Source organism: Mauremys mutica, chromosome 2 (genome assembly GCF_020497125.1).
Source record: "Mauremys mutica isolate MM-2020 ecotype Southern chromosome 2, ASM2049712v1, whole genome shotgun sequence".
Taxonomy (NCBI): domain Eukaryota; kingdom Metazoa; phylum Chordata; order Testudines; family Geoemydidae; genus Mauremys; species Mauremys mutica.
In genome coordinates this window covers 259,006,792-259,012,965 of record NC_059073.1, presented here as the reverse complement: position 1 = coordinate 259,012,965, position 6,174 = coordinate 259,006,792, and the positions used below count along the sequence as shown (strand labels likewise).

Below are 6,174 nucleotides of genomic sequence, written 5' to 3'. Positions count from 1 at the left end.
CTGCTTATAACAATTCAGATGTTTCTCTCCGGTATGTTAAAACATTTTTAATGGAAAGAGATCAGCACTTGGGACAAAATTTAGCGCAAAAAATTAGGGAGGATCGGGCTTAACTACATATTAGGGTTTAACTGACAAATATTTATATTTGGGTGATTTGCTTAATGTCACATTTGATTCTGCACCTATTTCCTGAACGCTCAAGACAAGGTACTTTAAAATTTGAGACATTCAGGTTTGCCAATAATATTCAACAGGCAACACTAAGTCCAACTCTTTCTCCCTGGCTATATTTCTTCTCCTACACATGTATGTGAGTATCCAATTCCTCTGAATCTAAACTCGGCCTAAACTCCTTTTCTGCTATATTCGGTGAGGGTAAAAAAAAAATCTTTCTTCCCCTCCACTTTGTGTTCATCAATTATTTCACCGCAGGGGCAGTCCAAGTTCTGCTACAACCTTCTCTCCCAATACCCCCCCCCTTTTGAATTATTGTTTCTCTGGAAGTTGCCCTCTTTCCCTCCTGATGTCTTCTAGAAAGCTGCTATTTGGGGGACTGTCCCTGATCTTGGCCCCCTCACCATGTGTATAATGACTTTAAACTCATTGGAATAACCTTCCCTCTAGAGTTTCCCCTCCATCTCCCATTACGTTGTAGCCTAGAGAGGCTCTATTCGGGGCGGGAAGATACTCCAGTTCCTGTTCCAAGCACATGTATCACTCCTTTAAACTCCTTGGAGCTATTTCACCCTGTAGGGGTTAAACTTAAGGTATCCCAAATCTTGCTGCCTCTACATGCCGTCCCAGTCATTGAAACACATGTTTTCTGAGCTCCCAACATTATTCGGGGCCATGATGGGGCTGCTTTAAATTGTGCCAATTCCACGTGTCCACTTTAAACTCATGTGAGAGCGCACCCCCCCCCCCACTGCTTCTGTAGTCTGCCTCATCGGATCCCTCCGCCAGGTTTTATATGTTACTAATATACTGCTTGGGGCCATGGCAGGAGTACCCCCAAATCCTGCTGCAGGGGCCCTCTTCAAACTGATCTGCGCAGCCCTGCCCTCCTTAGGCTCAGCCCCGGGCTCTGCTCGGGCTGCTGCCGCCCGGGCGCGGGGCTGCGCTCTGGGTGTGTGACTTCCGGAGAGCCCAATGGCGGGGAGCGGGGGGGGCGATTACGACAGGCTCGAGCTCGGCACGAGCGCGGCCGGCGTGAGGAATTGTGGGTAAGACAGTGCCCGAGCGGCAAAAGGAAACGCTGAGATAAGGGGGTGGGGGTGGGGAGGTGAAAGGTCAGCCGCCGGGAGCCCCCGCGCTCTGCGCCCAAGTAGTGAATGGAGGGAGCAGTAGCGCTCGCAGCGTTGCGCATTGTTATGTGGACGCACATTCCAGGGGGCTCCTTGCGCATCACACCCCCAACTTTTTTTTCCAGGGGGAGAGGCTGCCAACAATGCATTAAATGTGCTTAACAACAAGTCGGGGTTGTTTTCCTCTCTCTCCTCCCATGCCGGTGTCCCTGACAATACAGCAAAGCAGGAATATAAACACCAAGCGTGTCTCCACTGCAAGAGGGGCAGGGAGTGCAACGGAGGCTTCTGCTTAGGCAATCTCTTTGCTACTTTGGAGCTATGTCTTCTCTGTCTGATCCGCGTGCTTTGCTTTGGGGGTGGGGGGAGGGAAGGTGTTTGTCTCCGCCACAACCCCACCCAGTGTGGCAGCTCAATATAATTATGTCCTATGCAGGGGTTTGCTACTAACACCGACTGGCAAAAATGCAAGACTTTTGCTGCTCAGCCGAATGTGAATTATATTTGTTTGCATATAACCCCACCCCCACTGCCTCTATCCTTGCAGGAATTTATTTGATTTATTTATACGAAAGTTTTGTTTTCACCCGTTTCCCTTCTTACTTCTCTAATCAGCACGGAGATCATTACTGGGAACACATTTTAAAACCCCTTTAATCGTTGTTGTTTTAAGTCCCACAAACTATAGTCTCTCTTGGGGGAGCACTGAAATCCTAAGAAAGGTTCCTATCCACGCTCATACAAACTACACTTTGATCGCTCTTGGTTTTGGGGAGACTATCTGAGGAGTTTTAGATCCATGAAATTAACAACTTCTGCTTAATCGTGGCTGCTGTTACTGCTATTGTGAGGATCTTTACCGGTAAACATGTTTTAATTTACATTGCTGCGCAACTTTCTAATAATTTCTTAAACCCAAACCCTCCTACACAGTTTCTAAAGGCAAAGTTAAGCGAGTCCACCCTCAGCCCCTCACAATAAGCTTGAAATGGAGGAAGAAAATGTAAAGAGTTCGAATGGAGAAGTGGTGCCCTTTGTTCTTTCATTGTTTCTCCACGAACTGGCGGATACAAGGACAAACGCTTACCTTCTTTCCTTTTTGCTCCAAAAACCAGACGTTCCCATCAGCCTTCAAATACACAATCCACCTTAGGAGTGACTACAAATATCGGGAGAGTTTGTATTCCATTATTTTTCGCTCTCTGCCTTTTTTAGTGTAAGATTAAGTTGCCGAGCACGTTGTTGCAAGCTGTAGCCCCCCGCCTTAGTGAATGGTCACGTTCAGGACCCTCCAAGTCCATCCTAATTCTGCCAGTAGAATCGAGGGCATTGGAGGTCTAAACTTTTAAAAAGGAAAGGGCCTACAACTATCTAGAAAATCTGTAAATACACTCAGCTTTTCCACTACATTCTGCTCCAATTAAAAAGAAATAAATATTTCACCCATGAACATTTAAGAAGTTTAAATTCAGCAGTGTTGATCTTTTAGACTAATTTAGCTTAAAGGCAAATTGAGATAAACTACAATCTACAGCACTGTATATTCCACAGCATTTGTAAGGCATGGGCTTTAAAAAATAAACAAGAACAACATGTAGAAATATGGGATAGAAAGTTTAAATTACAATGGTATCTGGGAGAAGTGTGTTCTCTAAAACATAATGGAGAAACATTACTTTAAAAAGTGTCTCCCGTGGCAAAATGATTGGTTTTCATTGTACTATTACTCTAACATACAAAAAGAATCAGCTTTCTGAGTAATCCAATCAGTGTTTAGTACACAGCCTCATAGGCAACACTCCCCCAAACCTTATTTTAATCTGATTATGATGAGATTTCCTGATACAATGAATATTTTAAATGATCCTTGTGTCTTAGTAAATGGGATGAATTTTCAGCCTCCTGTTTCCAGGGGTCTCAGATGCAGAGGAAACCGGCACTGCTTGGAGAAGACCAAGCTCCTCTAGGTTCTGGTCGGGAGTCGGAACCAGGAGACTATAGCCGTCCCCCTTCTCCTCTCTCCCTCCCCCTTCTTCTATCGCCCATGGGCGCTGCATTAATTACTCCCAATTCCTTCGCCTGTGGTTGGAGCTTGGAGCTGGACACTTAAGCGCCTTTTAGCACTGCATCTCCAAGCAGCTGGCCTTTGCAAAATAAACAAATAAAAGCTTAGGAGATCTAAATAAATTGTGGGACCGAGAGTGTGTGCTGTCTATTCTTTCACCACCAACTTGTCCTTAATGGCATTCTGGAAGGTTTGTATTTCATAGGAAAATATTGCAACAAACAAGGTAAATAGGGGCTGGCTGAGGGGAAGTGGCTTTTCTTTGATAGCGTTTAATTGGAATTGAAACATTCTAGAGCTGTAAACATTCTTTATTTATTCAGCACACATAAGCAGGCATTGTTTTATCACCATCATAATTATGGTGTCCTTTAAACTGGCTGATAGCAAGAGAGATAAGGGAATGTGCCTGTAGCTTCAGATTAAATCTCTCTCTCTCTCTCTCTCCAGTCTCCTCTCCCCGGGTCACCAGAATCCCCACAGTCCTTGGAGATGAGGAGCGCCGGAAGATTGTGGCCTGGCCATCCCTTACGTCATGAAAGTGATTTGTGCCACATTGCTAATTTGGTGCAATCCATAACCTTCTGATCTCCTGTGTTTGTAATTGCTTTTCAGCTTGCAGAATATGTTTTCTCTGACATAGTTCTTGAATAAAGAAATTACTATCGCTCACCTGTACGTAAGAAATGATCTTCCCCAATGTTTGTTGCTTTACCTTTGTCTAATTAAAAATGCACATTTTAGGATCCTTTCAGAACAAAGCTTTGCCAAATCCCCTTTACATCCAAGGATTTGAAAATTTATAAAGGCTGCATTGAATTCAGGATGGGTCAAGGGGCAAAAAAAGGGTAGAAGGTCACTGCATATTGATTGTGGGTCAGTAGACAACATGGCATGTAGTATGTGTCCAAAAAATCCCCTTAAAAACTGTATTTAAAAAACAAGATTATCAACATCTGCTGTGTTATTTTGTGATTTTACTGAATTCCAGAAATTTCTGGTGTCTGTGATACATCCACATGGGAAAATAAAACTTACAAAATGCTGAACAGAACTATATATTGTTGCTTTGTTTACATGGAAATAACTCAGTTGTGATATTATGTTTGATAAATTATCACGATGTTTTTTACTATTAGTTGGCAATTAATTGGCCCAGGTTTTTGGATAATTTAGTTGTGCATTCTTATGTTTGACATATTAGAATTTATGGCAAATTTTAAGCACTGAAGTCACATTTGGTTGACTTTAAAATAGCAGAAGGACCCTAGTATACTGTTCTTTGACCCTGTTACTGGACTCTTTGTGATATCCTCTGTTTTCTGTTTGCATCCCCTATGAGCGCAATATGCACAGTGTATCTAAAACTGGTGAACAAGGTTATTTCTCATTTAAATGATCTATTTCTGCATAAAAACTGTGAAAATAAAAGGTGTATTTAATGCTGTCAGTACCTGAAGATTGGTCCAGTGCTTAAAAATAATACTAAATAGTAATAGAAATACTCTAATAATATGGCAATCCTAGTATGAAAATGCACATGAACCAATAGGAAAAAGAATTTGCTTCATTAGTAAAACTACTGCTGTAAATTGCTGTTGCATTTCACAACTAAACATTTAAAGAAACAGTGTGTGCATTACTTTGCTCAAGAAGGAAGAGGTCAGGCAGAATTGTAATAGTATTTAAACACAATCATATAATGGAAATAAATCAAAACATAAAATAAAAAGGTATCTAAAATTTTATATACATTCTTTCTGAAGCAATATAATTAAATATTTTCTGCAAGCCTATATATTTTAACACCATTTTTCAAAAATGAAAGTAATCTGAGATAAATGGGAAAATCTCTACTGTATATATTATGAACATTATTTTTCTCTTTATTTTCTGCTGGGTTGATCCTTTGGCCAGACACCTTCAGAACTGAAATATTATCTCTCTCTAGGATGTAGATCGCAGATTGCAGGTTACTCAAAGTGAAAAGGAACACATTTGATTGATAACGTGTGTATTCACAACTATATATTGTTGCATGTACATATAGTTGGTAAAATGGGCATCCTTAGACCTTCTGTTCTGAAGAAATGAGAGGCAAACATCCATCTTTTGAGTCGTGTTCATCTTTGACTTTAAGTGAGGCTGAGGTGGTCAACAAAATTACTAAAGAAATATACATATGTATCTGCCTGCTCACACACACAGGGAGAGAGTAAATTATTGCATAGGTTTTAATATAATTGATAACAGACACCTTTAATTTTTCCTGTCCATTCTTTCGGCTAGCTTTCACATTAATAATCTAAACCATAAATGTTGGTAGCTATTGATCACAATCCCCTGTGTGCATGCAAATCCAGTTTAAAGTCCCCTGCCTTTATTCTGTATGTGTGCCCGGGGTAAGGGCCTCTACCAGCTCTCTTTATAGTGGTCTACCCCCAATGTGCCTGAAGAAGATCCCAATATACAACGTGTGCTGATGGCTATAAGAAAGCTGCCTGTTTCATTCTGCACAAAAAATGATGGAGAAGTTAAAGAAACAAAAGACTCTGTGTGTGATGTGGAGTAAGATATTCAATTGAAAGTGTGTGTATATCTATAAGTGTGTGTGTGTGTGTGTGTGTGTGTGTGTGTGTGTGTGTGTGTGAAAGAGAGAGAGAGAGAGAGAAAGAGATTTTCGAAGACTTTTCCCTCCCCCCCCCACTTCAACGTTGGCTCTGACTACATCCAGAAGCTAATAGCTGTACCTTTGGGGGTGGTGGGGGGGCGGGCGGGAGGTCTGGCAAATAGCCGCTAGTA

General features: G+C 41.7%; 1 long non-coding RNA gene across 1 annotated transcript; it reads left to right on the top strand.

The window, feature by feature from the left end:
* The first annotated feature begins 981 nt into the window (after positions 1-981).
* Positions 982-4,426, top strand: LOC123364422. Its single transcript, XR_006577100.1, has 2 exons — positions 982-1,226; positions 3,823-4,426. It is a non-coding gene; the product is annotated as an uncharacterized LOC123364422 (long non-coding RNA).
* Positions 4,427-6,174: the final 1,748 nt, after the last annotated feature.